Raw genomic sequence first — 17392 nt, 5'->3', positions numbered from 1 at the left:
CTGCGGGCGAGTGAAGCCTCCTCCTTCTGGGACAGAAACCCTTAATTACTGGCTCGAGTGGAGGACCCGGAGTGCCGGCTTGGCAGCCTGGGGCAGGAGAGGAAATTAAGCATAGGAGGACACGGGTGCAGAAGCTGCGGCAGCGCGGCCCAGAGCGGTGCTGTCCCAGCGCCAGCATAAGGAGTCCATGCTGCGCTTGCTGCTGGAAGCGGGCCAATCATGTTTGAAATTAAGACCTGTTGCATTGGTGCAGGCTATGTTGGAGGACCCACAGGTAGTGTTATTGCTCACATGTGCCCCAGGGTAAAGGTTGTTGACCTCAGTGAATCAAGAATCAATGCATGGAACTCTCCCATACTTCCCATTTAAGAGCCAGGACTAAAGGAAGTCGTAGAATCTTGCCGGAAAGAATCTCTTTTTTTCAGCCAATACTGATGATGCCGTTAAAGAATCTGATCTTGTATTTATTTCTGTGAATACTCCCACAAAAAATTATGGAATCGGGAGAGGCCCAGCAGATCTGAAGTACACTGAAGCTTGTGCTAGACGCATTGTACAAAACTCACATGGGTACAAAACTGTGACTGAGAAAAGCACAGTTCCTGTGCTATCGGTCACATATTTGATGCAAATACAAAACTGCGGTCACCCCTCGGGCTGAAGTGTGGTTTGCTGGCCTGGCGGGGGAGCAGCCGCGGCAGGCCAAGCCGCTGCCCCCATAATAGGGTGGCTGGTCGGACTCACCGCCACCCCTGAAGGAAGCTCGGCATGGGCGCAGAGTGCCCTCGGGTCTCCCCTTCTCGGCAGCCATGCTTCCGCGGCCGCCCCTCCTCCCGGATAGCGCCACACGATGCCTTGTAGGGCGGCACCCTTCTTCTTCTTTCTCCCTGCGCAGGCGCAGGGTGGAAGATTCCAGTCTGCCCTTTTCCCCTCCCCCAACAGCAGCAACAGCCAGGCGTGGGCGGAAACATCCAGTCTGCCCTTTCCCCTCCCCCGACAGCAGCAACAGCCAGGCGTGGGCGGGAAACTCAAGTCTGCCCTCCACCCCAGCAACAGCAGCCACCAATCCCTAAACCCTGCCCCTTCCCCCAGCAACAGCAACAGCCAATCCCTAACCACCACCCCTCCCCCATCCAGTACCACCCACTGACCTTTTGCCGGCAACCAATCAGAACAGGGCGTGGCTTCGACCAATCAGCCTTCCCCAGCCCCTATAAAACTGTTGCCTCTCCCTCAGTAAAGTGGACTTGCGTGTTTACCTTGTCTCCGCGGTAGTTCTTCTGCCGTGCGCCCTCCAGTCCTGAGAGCCCCCGACAAGGGCCTGGCCTCCCTTGTCCCCAGTTCGTCGCCTGCTTCTCCGGGCGACCCCTTCGTCGCCGGCTTCGCCGGGCGACCCCGTCAGCCGAACCGCGCAACCCCTTGTGAGACCGATCCCTCGTCTGCTGCCGGACCGACCCCTCGTCCCAAGCGGGACCGACCCCTCGTCCCAAGTGGGACCAACCCCTCGTCCAGAGCTGGACCGACCCCTTGTCTGCAGCCAGACCCCACCTCTACCGACCGAGCAAGCCGCTGCACAAAACCCAACTTGAATTTGCAGGTATTGTCCAACCCCGAGTTCTTAGCAGAGGGAACAGCTATCAAGGACCTAAAGAACCCAGACAGAGTACTGATTGGTGGAGATGAAATCCCAGAGAGCAGAGCAGGCACTGTGTGCCATGTATGAGCACTGGGTTCCAAGAGAAAAGATACTTACTACTAATTCTTGGTCTTCAGGACTTTCTAAACTGGCAGCAAACGCTTTTCTTGCCCAGAGAATCAGCAGCATTAACTCTATAAGTGCTCTGTGTGAAGTAACAGGAACTGAGGTAGAAGAGGTAGCAACAGCTGTTGGAATGGACCACAGAATTGGAAATAAGTTTCTGAAAGCCAGTATTGGTTTTGGTGGGAGCTACTTTCAAAAAGATGTTCTGAATTTAGTTTATCTCTGTGATGCTCTGAATTTGCCTCAAGTAGCTCGTTATTGGCAGCAGGTCATAGACATGAATGACTACCACAGAAGGAGGTGTGCTTCCCGGATTATTGACAGTCTGTTTAATACAGTGACTGATGAGAAGATAGCTCTCTTGGTGTTTGCTTTCAAAAAAGACACTGGTCATACAGGAAAATCCTCTAGTATATATATTAGCAAATAGTTGATGGGTGAAGGTGCACATCTCCATTTATATGATCCAAAAGTACCAAGGGAACAAATAGTTGTGGATCTTTGTCATCCAGGTGTTTCAGGGGATGACCAAGTGTCCTGACTTGTGACCATTTCCAAGGATCCATATGAAGTATGTGACAGTGCCCATGCTGTTGTTATTTGCACTGAGTAGGACATGTCTAAGGAATTGGATTTCAAACCCATTCATAGAAAAATGCTGAAACCAGCTTTTATTTTTGATGGATGACGTGTCTTGGATGGACTCCACAATGAATTACAAACCATTGGCTTCCAGATTGAAACAACCGGCAAAAAGGTATCTTCAAAGAGAATTCCACATGCTCCTTCTGGTGAAATTCCAAGGTTTAGTCTTCAGGATCCACCTAAGAAGAAACCCAAAGTATAGACATCACTGTTTTTATTTGTATTTTCTTGGTACTTCAGGATAAGAAATATCTATCTGATGTTAAATAGTAAATAAACCAAGTGTTTTTAAGGAAACAAAATTATTTTTTAATAATCAAATTTATACTAGCTATTTGGGTATCAGCATATCTAGTAATTATGAATCTAGAATATTTTTTATATATTTTTATAATATTGTTACTTCAGTTATTGGATGGAACATAATCATGTTGGTTTTAATGGTGTCAATTTTTGTAAAATAAAAATTAAACTTCACTCTTTACAAAATGTTCATAGGCAGCACTTTAATGAACCTTTGTAAAAGGAAAGGCATGCTTCAGTTTTCCTGGTGTCCTCAGTTTAATGTGCATTTGGAAGACACGAAATTGCTATGCTAAATCCTGTTAACCTTTATCCTGTTAACTTTTCAGAAACTATCATGGAAATGTACAGATTTCTGGTTTAATAGGGTAAAGTGTTTTCCAAGCTACTTCTTATCTCTCTGAGCTGAGAAGGAGCATGCAATGGACAGAATGGGCCTTTTGTGCTTTAGTGAACATTTTTTTCTATGATTACATTTTAGCAATAACCATATAAGTGTGATCTAGTTAAAGTTTCCTTGCTTCTTGTGTTTTAATGATCTGTGTCATTGTTGTTGTTTTTTTATTCCTAACAAGGTGATCCTAGTATATTTCCAATCAATCCAAATATGATTAAGAGGCACTTTTAAAAAGAGAGAATATCAGCAATATGGAATTTTCTGTCCTTTTATTTCTTGTTTTTTCTTGCTTGTCATTAACTTTTAGTCCGAGAGCAAAAAAAAAGTAATTTTCCCCTTTTTTCTTTAAATAAGAACAATTTAATCTCATGTATAAACTTAAAGAAGTAGATTTTACAAATTATGTACATCATTCTTCTAAAATAAGGATTTTTATTTGTATGTATTTCCATCCACTCTTTTCTTAAGTTTGTTTTTAACTTTAATATTTACATTTTTTTTTCTCTTTTGTTTACTTGGTTCTGCTGAGTGTGTACAAACTAAGTTAAGCAAAAGTAGTCCTCATCCTTTAGGAATTTTGCAGTTCAGAAAAAAGACAGAGACAAATTTAAGATGATAGATACATCTATATAGATATCACACATAAATAAAACATACTTTGCATCAAAAAAAAAAAAAGATCATACAACTCAGCAATAAAAGGGCAAGCAATCCAATTTAAAAATTGGGGAAGACTTTGACATTTCTCCAAAGAGGAAATATAAATGATGAAAAGCACAAAGAAAAAAAGTGCAATATCACTAAATATTAGGGAAATGCAAATCAAAACTACAATGAGAATGAGATACCATCTCACACCTCAGAGAGATCATTATTTTAAAAAAACAACAACAAATGCTGGAGAGGATGGGGAGAAACAAGAACACTCCTTCAATGTTGGTGGGAATGTAAAATGGTTCAGCCTTTGTTGAAGACAGTTTGGTGGTTCCTCAGGAAGTTAAATATAGAACTGCTGTATGATCTGGCAATCTCTCTACTAGGAATATATCCAGAAGAATTGAAAACAGTGCTGCAGACAGACATATGCACACCAATGTTCACAGCAGTGTCATTTACAATTGCTAAAAGATGGAAACAAGTGTCCACCAAATGAAAAATAGATAAACAAAATGTGGTATATACTATAATGGAACACTATGCTGTTGTAAGAAAAAATGAAATTGGGACACATGATAACATGGATGAACCTTAAGAACATCATGCTGAGTGATACAAGCCAAACACAAAAGGACAAATTGTATGGTCTCACTAATATGAAGTAAATACAAAGAATAAACACTTGGAGTTAAAACCTAGGGTATAGGTTACTAGGACATAGGTGAAAGGCTGAGAATGGGTACTGATGCTTAAGGTATATAGAATTTAGAATTTTTAATTAGCTTGACTATAAAAGTATGGAAATGGATAGAGTTGACATAACATATTATAATGAGTATAACTAACATGGCTAGTTTATAAATGGATTTTTGGGTAAAAGGGAAGTTTAGGAATGTAAATGTCAACTGAAAGAAAACTAGAGAGTAATCCAGGGATTGAATAACAGTGAGCTCAGAGCTGGAAGAGGATTGTGATTAATAGCACAAATTAAAAATGTACTTCTATGAGCTAGAACAATTGTATGTCACTATTACAAGGTATTAAAAATATGGTGATGAAAAGGAAAAAGCAATGTAACTTACGAGCTATATTTAATAGCACTATTGTAATATTCTTGCATCAATGTCAAAGAAGGCACTATTATCAATGCTAAGGGTCAACAATAAGGGAGTATGGTATTTTTTCTTTTGGACTAAGGAAAATGTTCAAAAATTTACTGAGGTGATGATTGTACAACTCTGTGATGAAAATGAGAGCTACTGAATGTACACATTGGCTAGATTGTACAAGGCATAGGACTATATAACACAATGAACCATGTGGTGGAAAATGGGCTGTGGTTAGCAGTACAAATATGTGAGTGTTCTTTCATAAACTATAACAAATATACAATACTAATACATGCTGTTAATAATAGGGGGTGTATGGAAAAAACATACCACATGTAAGCTACGGCCATAGTTAATGGTAATAGTGTAATGATATTCTTTCATAATCTGTAACAAATGTTCCACAATAATGCACGGTGTTGGTGGAGGGGTGATATATGGGAATTCTGCATAGTAGTATAATTGTTTTGTAAGCTCACAACTTTGCTAATAAAAAAATATGTATTAAAAAGAATAAAGAAGACAATGGTATGGAGTGAGCTGGAGTTCCAAAGACAAGGTGAGGAGAACAGAGGAAAACACAGCTGCTGAGAGACAGCCTCTTGTCACCAAGGTGAAGTGAGAATAGCAGTAGTCAACATTTACTGACTGCAATTTAAGCCAATAATTACTCCTTTGAGATGATGCTGTTGCTATCTCTTTACAAGTGCAGAAACTTAGGTATAGTAAGGCCAGTACATGGTGGACCTGGGTTCTAGTTCAGGTGGTCTGGCTTCAGAGCCTGTGCCCTTCACACCATGGTAGCCCTCACATGTGGAAAAAAACTTAAAATCTCTTGGGTTCTATATCAATATTTGAGCTGAGAAAGGTTAAAACCTTCTATACTGCTTCCTGAATGAGCTTTAAGAGACTTGGGTCTAGTCCTAACTCTGTTATTAATAAACCCCCTGAACCCTCCTGTCATTCATTACCTTATAGATAAATTGTATCAATAGACTATGATTCCTACAATCACAACCTACCACAATGGTCCATGATCCTAACTGTTTTTGAAATTATTCAATTTACAAATTTTTATCATTACGTAAAGTCATAATTTTTCATTATATTCATAAAATACTAAAATTTAATATATTAATCAATATATTAATAATGTATCTTACTAATTTGTAAGAATCTTTTTTAGCCAATTTTTATTGCCTTTTTTTAAAAGATATATAGATTGCACAAAATGTTACATTAAAAAATATAAGAGGTTCCCATATACCCCACTCCCCGACTCCTCCATCAACAACCTCTTTCATCAATGCGGCACATTCATTGCATTTGATGAATACATTTTGGAGCACTGCTACACCACATGGATTATAGTTTACATTGTAGTTTACACTCTCTCCTAGTCCATTCAGTGGGTTCTGGCAGGGTATATAATATCCTGCATCTGTCCCAGCAGTATCATTCAGAACAACTCCAAGTCCCGAAAATGCTCCCATATCACACTTCTACCCTCTCCCTGCCCTCAGCAACTCCCGTGGCCACTGTCTCCACATCAAAGATACAATTTCTTCCACTAGTAGAGTCACAATAGTTCAATAGTAGAATACTAGTAAGTCCACTTTAATCCATGTATTATTCCTCCATCCTGCAGACCCTGAGATGGTGATGTCTGCTCCAACTCTAAATAGAGAGGGGGCTTAGATCCCACATGGCTGATGGATGTGATTCTCCTGCTCACAGTTGTAGATTCTCTTGGTTCCCTGATGTGATAGTTGACCATCCTCACCTCCCTGGTAGCTGACCTGGGTAAGTACAATGAACAAGAAAGTAGCTATTGCAGCTCAGCTGAGGCTCAGGGCCCAGCTGGCACATGGAGAGTTCAGAGATTCAGTCTCCTAAACACACACCAACCCCAGAGCCAACCACAGAGCCACCTGCCATGACTGTAGAGCCTGTGTGTCTCCATAGCCTTCAGGAGCACCACCATCTGGGGTTGTAACTACTTTGGCTATCTCTGGAATCCTGCTGAGATGTGTGTAAGTGCAACTCTTTGATGACCTTCTGGCACATTCTGAAGTCTCTTAGCCATATAAACTCATTTTTTTTTTTTATTACCATCTCCCCCTTTTACTCAAGGTCTTTTTCTAGTTGCATTACCAGATGGTGACTGGTAGAAATCCCTTGGTACCAGGGAGGTTCATCCCTGGGCGTCATGTCCCATGCTGGGGGGAAGGTAATGCATTTACATGCTGAGTTTGGCTTAGAGAGTGGCCACATTTGAGCAACACTGAGGCCCTCAGGAGGTAACTCTTAGGCACCCTGCAGCTCTAGGCCTAGCTGTAATTTCAAACACACAGGTTCATAAGCATAGTCATCAGTATCAAGGACCCATCACTGGACCATCCTTCTTCACTGATCTTTGCTCTTGCACTTGGGGGATTGCTGCTGTTCCATTGGGGAATGCGGAAGAGCTCCCCCAGATGGGAACTCAGCACTCCTTCAGCTGTCATGTGTAACTCTACCCACTATGACAATACCAAACAAAAACCAAAGATATTTTTATGCCCTGGAGAACTCCCTCCCACCCATGCATCCCCCATCAGTGACACCCACACCAGCAGCCCTCCCCTGCCATAGTTGAACCCCTCTGTGATCCAAAACTTCTTGAAAAATGTAGCCTAATATATTGCCAAATTCAATTAGTTGGAAAATGAAATAGTAATGATATGTTTAAAGATTAGAAATAGAAAACATTAATTTTAAAAAATTAAAATAAAGTAAAATATAAATTGGGGTATTAAAAACTGAAAAATATCATAAAGCTTTGTTTTTGACGTTTTGCCACTCATCACTGCAATAGGTGTTGTCTTATATGTACACTGGCAAGGCAGTCTCTTCCACACCTTCTTCAGTGTCTAGGAACAATGTCTTCAAAACAGTTTTAGATCACAGTAAAGTCACATATACAACACAGGGGACTCCCATATACCCAACATCAGATTCTTTTCCCGCTTCCCCAGCAATGATCCCTTTACATGTGGATGTCACATTTGCCACAGCTGATGCACAGATATTGAAACATAGCTACCAACCATGGTTCCATTATGGTTTACATTATAGTTTACATTTTAGACTATACATTTTTATAAATTTCTGGCAAAATTTAACATGGCCTATATCCATCATTGCACGATCTTGTGGAACACTTTCATTGTCCCCCAGTTACCCCCTCTTCCATCTATTCTATTCCTATCTCTCCCTCCCCTCAGGGCCCACAGTGACAACCAAGTTTCACTGCTTGAAGGACAAGATTCACAGATACTTGCAACAATGCTGAGCGCTTAACACCCTAGTCTGTCCTCTCCCATTGGGAGCCACCTGTCAAACATCTTAAACAAGTAACCCTTAGTTATTATATTTTCTAAAGAGTTTTCTCAACATTATAGTTTCAACCACTTACCTCACAATCTCCTGTGTTCACCTGCTCCTCCCAAACCTTCCCTCCAATTCCATGGACCATCTGACCCATCTTGCCTACCCTAGTTCCCCTCAAGCCTGCAAAGCCCCACACATGCCCTGTCTTATCCCTTCACTGCACAACTACTTACTTCCACTTTATCATACATTTCACCTGTGTAGGAAGCAGCTTACAACTTTTCTCTCCCCTGTATTTCTTGTAAGCCTATCTTCTAGTCTCTTGCTCTCTGAGACAGCTTGATTTGCTTAACTCATATCTGAGAGGTCATGTAGTATTTGTCCTTCAATGCCTGGCTTGCTTCACTCAACATAAGGTCCTCAAGACTCATCCATGTTATCCTGTGTTAGTACTGTATTCCTTCTTACAGCTAAGTAGTATTCTATTGTGTGTATATACCACATTTTGTTTATCCATTCGTCTGTTGATAGGCATTTATGCTGATTCCAACTTTTGGCAATAATAATGGCCACTATGAACATTGGTGGGCATATATCAGTTTGTGTCCTTGTTTTCAGTTCTTCTGAGTATATATGAGCAGTGGAATTACTGGGACATATGGCAAATCTATAGCTAGTTTTTTGAGGAACCACCGCACTGTCCTCCAGAATGGCTGGATCCTTCTACATTCCCACCAGCAGTGGATGAGGTTTCCCATTCCTCCACATCCTCTCCAACACATGTAGTTCTCTGAGGTTTTTTTGTTTTTCTTTTTTCATTTAATTTTTCTTCTTTTTTATTGTCTTTTTTTCCTAAGATACACAGATCACAAAAAATGTTACATTAAAAAATATAAGAGGTTCCCATATACCCCACACCCCACATCCCCCCCCACTCCTCCCACATCAACAACCTCTTTCATCATTGTGACACATTCATTGCATTTGGTGAATACATTTTGGAGCACTGCTGTACTGAATGGATTATAGTTTACATTGTAATTTACACTCTCCCCCAGTCCATTCAGAGGGGTATGGCAGGATATATAATGTCCAGCATCTGTCACTGCAATATCATTTAGGACAACTTCAAGTCCCGAAAATGCCCCCACTTCTCTTCTTCCCTCTTCCTGCCCTCAGCAAATACTGTGGCCACTGTCTCCACATGAATGATATAATGTCTCCCACTGCTAGAGTCACAATAGTTCTATAGTAGAATACCAGTAAGTTCACTCTAATCCATATTTTATTCCTCCATCCTGTGAACCCTGGGACGGTGATGTCCACTCCACCTCTAAATGGAGAGGAGGCTTAGATCCCACATGGCTGATGGATGTGATTCTCCTGGTTGCAGTTGTAGGCTCCCACTCCTCCACATCCTCTCCAACACTTGTAATCCTGTTTTTTAATAGCTACCTGTCTAATGGGTGTAAAATTGTATATCATTGTAGTTTTGATTTGCATTTCCCTAATAGTGATGTTGAGCATCTTTTCATGTGCTTTTTAGCCATTTGTATTTCTTCTTTGGAAAAGTGTCTGTTCAAGTCTCTTGCCCATTTTTTGAATGGGTTGTTTATCTTTTTATTTTCGAGATATAAGATTTATTTAGATATGTTGGATATTAGGCTCCTATCAGATATATGGTTACCAAATATTTTCTCCCATTGGATAGGCTGTCTTTCACTTCCTTAATAAATTCCTTTGAGGTACAAAAGGCTTTAATTTTGAGGTGGTCCTGTTTATTTATTTTTTCTTTCTCTGCTCCGGCTTTGACTGTGAAATTCATGAAGCCATTTCTTATTACAAGGTCCTGTAGATGCTTCCCTGCATTGTCTTCCAAGGTCTTTATGGTCTTAGCTCTTATATTTAGATCTTTGATCCATCTTGAGTTGATTTTTGTATAAGGTGTGAGATGGTAATCCTCTTACATTCTTTTGCATATGGATATCCAATTCTCCAAGCACCATTTGTTGAAGAGTCCATTCTCTCCAGTTGAGTGGGCCTGGTGGCCTTGTTGAATATCAGATGACTGTGTATGTGATGATCTATATCAGAGCTCTCAATTTGGTTCCATTGGTAAGTATGTCTATCCTTGTGCCAATACCATGCTATTTTAACCACTATAGCTTTGCAGTATGTTTTAAAGTCAGGTAGTGTGATTCCTCTGATTTCATTTTTCTTTTTCAATATGTCTTTGTCTATTCTGAGCCTCTTTCCCTTCCAAATACACTTCGTAGTTAGTTTTTCCAGTTTATTAAAAAATACTGGGAAGCAGACTTGGCCCAGTGGTTAGGGCATCCGTCTACCACATGGGAGGTCTGTGGTTCAAACCCCAGGCCTCCTTGACCCGTGTGGAGCTGGCCCACATGCAGTGCTGATGCGCGCAAGGAGTGCTGTGCCACACAGGAGTGTCCCCCATGTAGGCAAGCCCCATGCGCAAGGAGTGTGCCCCATGGGGAGAGCCGCCCAGCACAAAAGAGGGTGCAGCCTGCCCAAGAATGGCGCCACCCGCACAGAGAGCTGACACAACAAGATGACACAACACAGATTCCCATGCCGCTGACAACAACAGAAGTGGACAGGGCGCAGCAAATGGACACAAAGAACAGACAACCAGGGTGGGGGGAAGGGGAGAGAAATAAATAAATCTTTAAAAAAAATACTGTGTTGATTTTTATTGGGATTGCATTAAATCTGTAGATCAGTTTGGGTAGCATAGACATCTTGATGATACTTAGTCTTCCTATCCATGAACCAGGAATATTTCATTTAAGTCTTCTTTGATTTCCTTTAACAGTGTTATATAGTTTTCTGAGTATAAATCTTTTGCATCTTTAGTTAAAATTTTTCCTAGGTATTTGATTTTTTTATTTACTGAATCTTTTGACAGTATGTGTCTTATCCCTTGAATGATAGTTTAATATCATGATCCTTATATGCTCAAATGGGATCAGGGTGGGGAGGGGAATTTCAGGAAGAAATTTTTCTGAGAAAAGGCTTAATAATGCATTAGGCTAAATTTTCAAAGTGTACATGGAAATGTCATGAGTGGGGAAATACATAATGTTTTGATGAACATAGAGTGAACCATGATAAAGTTTGGAAAGAGCATGGTCTGCTCAGTCCTGAGACAGGAATTCCAGTCCCAGCTCAAGCACCAGCTAGACCTGTGATCTCTGGCAAGTCCCCTCACCTCCCTGGTCTCAATGTCTGAAGGAAGGCATTTAGGCCAACTCGTTTCCTTACCAGCAAAATTGTACAGATGTGGGTGGGGCCCTCCCTGGAAAGGTGTGAGTCTCAGAACCCCTCCACCAATATGGACAGCCCAAAGCAATTGAACCTGGAAGGAAGCATCACTGTTGGATTCTTTCACAGGGCCCTTGGGATATATTGGTAAAAGTGGAGATTTCACAATTAACCCATAAAATGTTTAGAAAAGGGCAGGAGGATTCAGTGTCTTGTGAACCCTACTCTCTCCCCAACTTCAAGCATAGGATCCAGGGAGAGCGGCCCTAGGTCTCTAACTTAGTATGTAGGCCCTAAAGGACCACGTTCAAAAGCTAATATTTTTTGCTGGGTATAATGAAAAGCTATTGCTTCTGTGAATATTTCCCTTAGAAGCAGGGCTTTTCAGAAATGATTCTCAATCATTCCTAAATCCCAGTAGAGCAGTCATTGCCTGCATATTTAGATTAATGTGGTCCTTTAGCCTAGAAGCCATTTAGATTCCATCTGGTCCTTTCCTGAAATTCAATTTAACACAGTTCTGTCCAATTCATTATATTTTGCCTCTGAGTGAACCTTCTGGGGAAATGGGAGCTCTAGCCTCAGCTCTGGGGTTGTTAACCTGGGTTCCACAGATACCCAAGGGGTCCACGGAAAGATTTCAGGGGGTCTGTGAGCCTGAGTTGAAAAAAAATCAACTTATTATCTTTATTTCCTCTGACCTCCAACTGAAACCAATCATTTCCTTCACTTATGAATGTATGCAATAAATAAATTATAGTAGTATTCATTTTACCTAACTGGCAAAGGGGTCCAGGGTTAAGAATCCCTGATCAAGACCCTAATCTTGGGCAAATTTGCTCACCCATCTCCATCCATACCCCATGATCTCTTCTAGCACTTCCCATTAAAGCACTGTCAGAATTCCAGCCTTCCTCAGTTAATCCTTCATCTTCTCCTTCACGGAAAGCTTGTCAGTTAACTACTTCTGGCAGTTTGATATTATTGACAAAATCCAAAAGAGGTATTGATTATGTTTGTAAACTGGTCTGTTCCTCTGGGCGTGATACCCTTTGATTGTACTAAGTTCAAAGGTTTTATGTTTACTTGATTATGTTAAGATTAGGGCTTTGATTCAACCACATCATTAGGGTGACACAGTATGAGTGTTTGCCCTTCGTGGGCTATATAAAAGGACACTCAATCAAGGAGAAACACATGAGAAGATATTTGAGAAAAGAGAGAGTACTCCATAGACACAGAAGAGGACCCTGCAGCCCCCAGAAGAAAAATGAGCCACTTGCCTGATAGTTTGCAGTTGGAAGAGAATAAAGCAGCTAAACCTAGGCCAGCTTACAACTAAGACTAGAAGAAGCTGGGCCCACAGAGCCTTAAGATGAAAGAGAAAGGCTGAACCCTTGCAGATATTGCCCGCCATCTTGCTTCAGCACATGGCAACTGACTTTGGGTGAGAAAGTACCTCTTATGGTACCTTGAGTTGAACTCTTAAAGGCCTTGTAACTGTAAGGTTTTACCCCCAAATAAATACCCTTTATTAAAGCCAACAGATTTCTGATACTTTGCATCAGCACCCCTTTGGCTGACTAATATATTACTTTATGAAACAGTGATTTCACAGGTAAATACAGACAACTGTTAATTCTCTTAGGCCTTCATGTGTATGTGTGTATGTGTGTGTGTGTGTGTGTCAAAGCTTCTTTCAAACTTGGGTTTGCGATTCTTAAACACCTTTTTGGTTCTTCTCTGAAGATTCTGAGTGTTCTTTTTGTACCAGTATATTTTGCACCACACCTACCAACCCTCAAGTAGGCAATAATCCCCCACAGTAATTAGTCCTAACCAATATTTAAGTGCTTAATTTTTTTCTAGTTCTGTTTGTTTTGTCCATGACACTAATTTATGGTTAGGTGATAACAATGGATACCACAATCATTTAAATTGCTAAGAAATTCATAAGCTTTAGAGACCTTATTTTGGGGAAAAATGAAACATGCTGAAGTGTTGTTTGTTTCTATCATTATTTTTATTCTAAAATTCTCCCAGGATTCTCTCTCCACAGCTTACCTCAGTCTAAGTATTTTTAGGAATAGCTGAAAGTGAATTTGTCTGTGTAAAACTGCCCTGAGCTATTCTTTAAGTTAATTATCACTTCTTTTGGTACTGTGAATGGCTGTTCAATGACACTGTCAGCAAGTGGAATGAGCCAAATTACTTTAATTATGGAGTAATTGCAGAGAGTGATGGTAATTAAATCTTGATCGGTTTAAGTGAGTGAATTAATTGCTCTAACTTGGAATGCATACCACAGCAAGAGGAGTTGTTTTGTAGTTTAATTAACACTATCCACTAAAGTCTTATCGTATCTAAAATGTGGACAATTAATGAGTTTGATATTATTCTCACCTTCCCAAGAACTAGGACAGAACACATGCTGAGGAAGGTAGCGTACTAGGAAAACGATAGAAAACTTAATATTCTTGTCACTTGCCTAGATATATTGGTTGCAATCTCTACTTTGCCTTCTGGAGAAATGTGCAAATAGAAATATTTCCATATAATTAGCTTCTGGCCCCATTTCATTTAAATATTCCCTGAGCTGCAAAACAGTATCTATTTCCAAATTTGTTAATGTTTTAAGTTTCTACAGTCTGGATTTTATTTTATCTATTATTTGATTCCTTTTAGTATGGAAGAATCCTGACCTTGTGAAGGTGTGATTGGGGTCTTCATAAAATGTGTCCATTTATCAATCATCATTTTAATTGGAAACAGCATTCCATCCTCATTTGACCACCCATTCCCCAGTGCTAGGAAATGCCTGATGCTTTTAGAGCACCTTTCCTGCCTATATCTGGATCAGTGGTGCTTAGCCCTGACTCTGCATGAGAATCATCTACAGAATTTTCAAAAATTACTGATGCCTGGGACCCTGCTCCAGCACAGGCATGTTTTAAAAGTCCCTAGCATGGGCGTTTTACATCTCCAGAAGTGATTCTAAGGTGCATCATAGGTTGAAAGCCACCGACTTAACAATCCTAGGCATCCCATCCCATTTACTCCCTGACTAAGTTGATACTGTCACAAATATTCAAATACAGATCCTCTGGCTCATTGGAGTGGCCAGGACAGAGTCAGAATTGAGTCTTTGACCTAATTCTCTGAATCTCAATTGCTTCTCTCTTATAAGAATGAACCCTTCATAAATATTGCACAACCTTGCCCTCGAGTAGGTTAAATTAAGTCCCAGTTTACAAGAGTAGGTCAAGTTGGTAAGTCCCACTTTACAAATGAGAAGCAAAGAAGCAAAAGAAATGAACATGATTTATTCAGTAATCTCAGTTGTTGCTTTAAGCTCCAAAATAAGAAAATTATGTAATCTTCTAAGCTCTAGGACTGTTAATATACGTGTAGTTGGTTTTAGGGTCATTTCTCAAGAGTCAATGCATAATAATGATTAAGTAGAATTAGTGGGGAAATGGCATTTATCAGTTCAGTCCTGATTTAAGTAATAAGTAAGCCTCTCAAGGCCAGGCATTGCCAAAGCCAGAACTTGAATCTACTCTGATTTCAACATCCTTGCTTTTAACCTCCGAATCATAACCTCTAGGCTTTGAGTCAACATAAAGCATATGCTAAAGACACATGTCTGGGAAACTGCAAGTAGTATTGCTATTACTAGAGAATACAAGGGAAAATACACAGCCCAAAGTCCATGGATTCTCTCAGTAGGAGGGAGCCGGGACAGGCTTATTAAAGGATGAGGCTTTGCTGGGTGATTCCCAGGAGGGTTTAAGGTAACATAGGACCATTTTGGACTGAGTGCTGTCAAGAACAGGAATAATTCAGTAATGGGGTATTTAATGATTTTACGTAGGGGGCAGGAGTAAGGAGTCATCGGTAAAGAAGTAGTCTCTCATGTTACCTGGAAAAGAGATATTTAGTCATATTTATGGTTTGCAAAGTATCCTTGTCTCTTTTGTTCCCAACATGGTCATGGAGCGAAGTTGTTTAAAGAGAAGGTTGTTCTTTGAGCACCATGTGTGTTCAGTTAGGACCACCAGAAGGTGGCTGCCAGGGATACTTTTCACTTTCTCAATGTACACACAGGCCCTCAAATGCCATTTTAAGGAGCTAGGACTTAAGTATTGAAGAGTTTTAAGAAGTGAAGTAACATAATAAAGTTTCTATTTTGGAAAGATCTCTCAAATGGCTCTGTGAAGGATGGTTTTAAAAATGGCAAAACTGACCAGGGGCAGGGTTGAGAGCCGGGCCGGGGTTGCCAGCTGGGTTTGGAGCGGAGCGGGTCAGGATGGACAAGGACGTGCTGACCACCCTGAAGATCCTCATCATCAGCGAGAGTGGGGTGGGCAAGTCCAGCCTGCTCTTGAGGTTCACAGATGATACATTTGATCCGGAACTTGCAGCAACTATAGGTGTTGACTTCAAAGTGAAAACAATTTCAGTGGATGGAAATAAGGCTAAACTTGCAATATGGGATACTGCTGGTCAGGAATGGTTCAGAACATTAACTCCCAGTTATTATAGAGGTGCACAGGGTGTTATATTAGTTTATGATGTCACAAGAAGAGATACCTTTGTTAAACTGTACAATTGGTTAAATGAATTGGAAACATACTGCACAAGAAATAACATAGTAAACATGCTAGTTGGAAATAAAATTGATAAGGAAAATCGTGAAGTTGATAGAAACGAAGGCCTGAAATTTGCACGAAAGCATTCCATGTTATTCATAGAGGCAAGTGCAAAGACCTGTGATGGTGTCCAATGTGCCTTTGAGGAACTTGTTGAAAAGATCATGCAGACTCCTGGACTGCGGGAAAGTGAGAACCAGAATAAAGGAGTAAAACTGTCACACAGGGAAGAAGGCCAAGGAGGAGGCGCCTGTGGTGGTTATTGTTCTGTGTTATAAACTCTGGGAAATTTCTTCACTTGCATATTTGATCAGATAGTGACGTCTTTCTGTATATAAACTCACAACTGTTACCTTAGGGACCTTGCAGTTTGCACATACTTGTTTTGTATTATGGCAGTAAATATTTGCAAGGAATCCCACTCACCAGCTTTCCCAGGGAAAATGTTAGGGTAAGCATGCCCAATTTGCAGTCAACAGTTTTTATGTAACATAAAATAGATGTTCCTTTATGGGTACATTTGATTTTATGAATTACATTTATCATGTAATTTTTAAAAATCTATCCATCTAGTATATGCTGATACAAGGTCTGCTTTTGGTCTCCTTTTTGCTTGTATCCTCCTATGAGTTACAGAATTACTTGGTATGCAGAACTCCTAGAAACACTGGGAGGTGTACATGTATCATCAAACCGGTGAATTTGTCAGGAAAGCATGATTCCACAGCTTTCCTAGGATGTGTGCTATCAGGTTCTTTTTTAGTACTAAGCAAAATTCTCATTACAGTATGTAGCCCAGGCCACTTATAATTAAATCTTCATTCTTTTGATGATGCTTCTAACTAGCATTGGCACATTACAGCAAACTGGTCTTAATTTTTAATTTACCTCAGTGAGTATATTGGTTGCTTACCTGAAGTTTTTATTTCTGTTGTATGTACCTTGGGCGAGTGGCCTCTTGGATCAGTCTGGTTAGGCGGTGTTTGGCAGAATGGAAATAAGATTTCCCCCCATTTGGTTTTAGAAGGACATGAATAGTGTGTTTATCATAACTCATGTAATATTTACCACTTTTCAAACTGCCACCTTTTTCTTCATAAATGTTGGTAGTATTTGTCCAAGTACCTCAACTGTAACTTGTTTAATGTTTATGAAGACCTGTATCTTATGACTTTGTAAATGGCTAGTTATTCAAAAACCTGTTTTTGTG

At 40.5% G+C, this 17392-nt stretch overlaps 2 pseudogenes; both read left to right on the top strand.

The window, feature by feature from the left end:
• Positions 1-219: 219 nt before the first annotated feature.
• Positions 220-2647, top strand: LOC101432495 (UDP-glucose 6-dehydrogenase-like; annotated as a pseudogene).
• Positions 2648-15781: 13134 nt separating this feature from the next.
• Positions 15782-16492, top strand: LOC131277928 (ras-related protein Rab-18 pseudogene; annotated as a pseudogene).
• The last annotated feature ends 900 nt before the right edge of the window (positions 16493-17392 follow it).

The sequence above is a fragment of the Dasypus novemcinctus genome, chromosome 3 (genome assembly GCF_030445035.2).
Source record: "Dasypus novemcinctus isolate mDasNov1 chromosome 3, mDasNov1.1.hap2, whole genome shotgun sequence".
Classification (NCBI taxonomy): Eukaryota; Metazoa; Chordata; class Mammalia; order Cingulata; family Dasypodidae; genus Dasypus; species Dasypus novemcinctus.
Note: the sequence above shows the minus strand (reverse complement) of the source record. Positions and strands in the feature narration are given on the sequence as shown.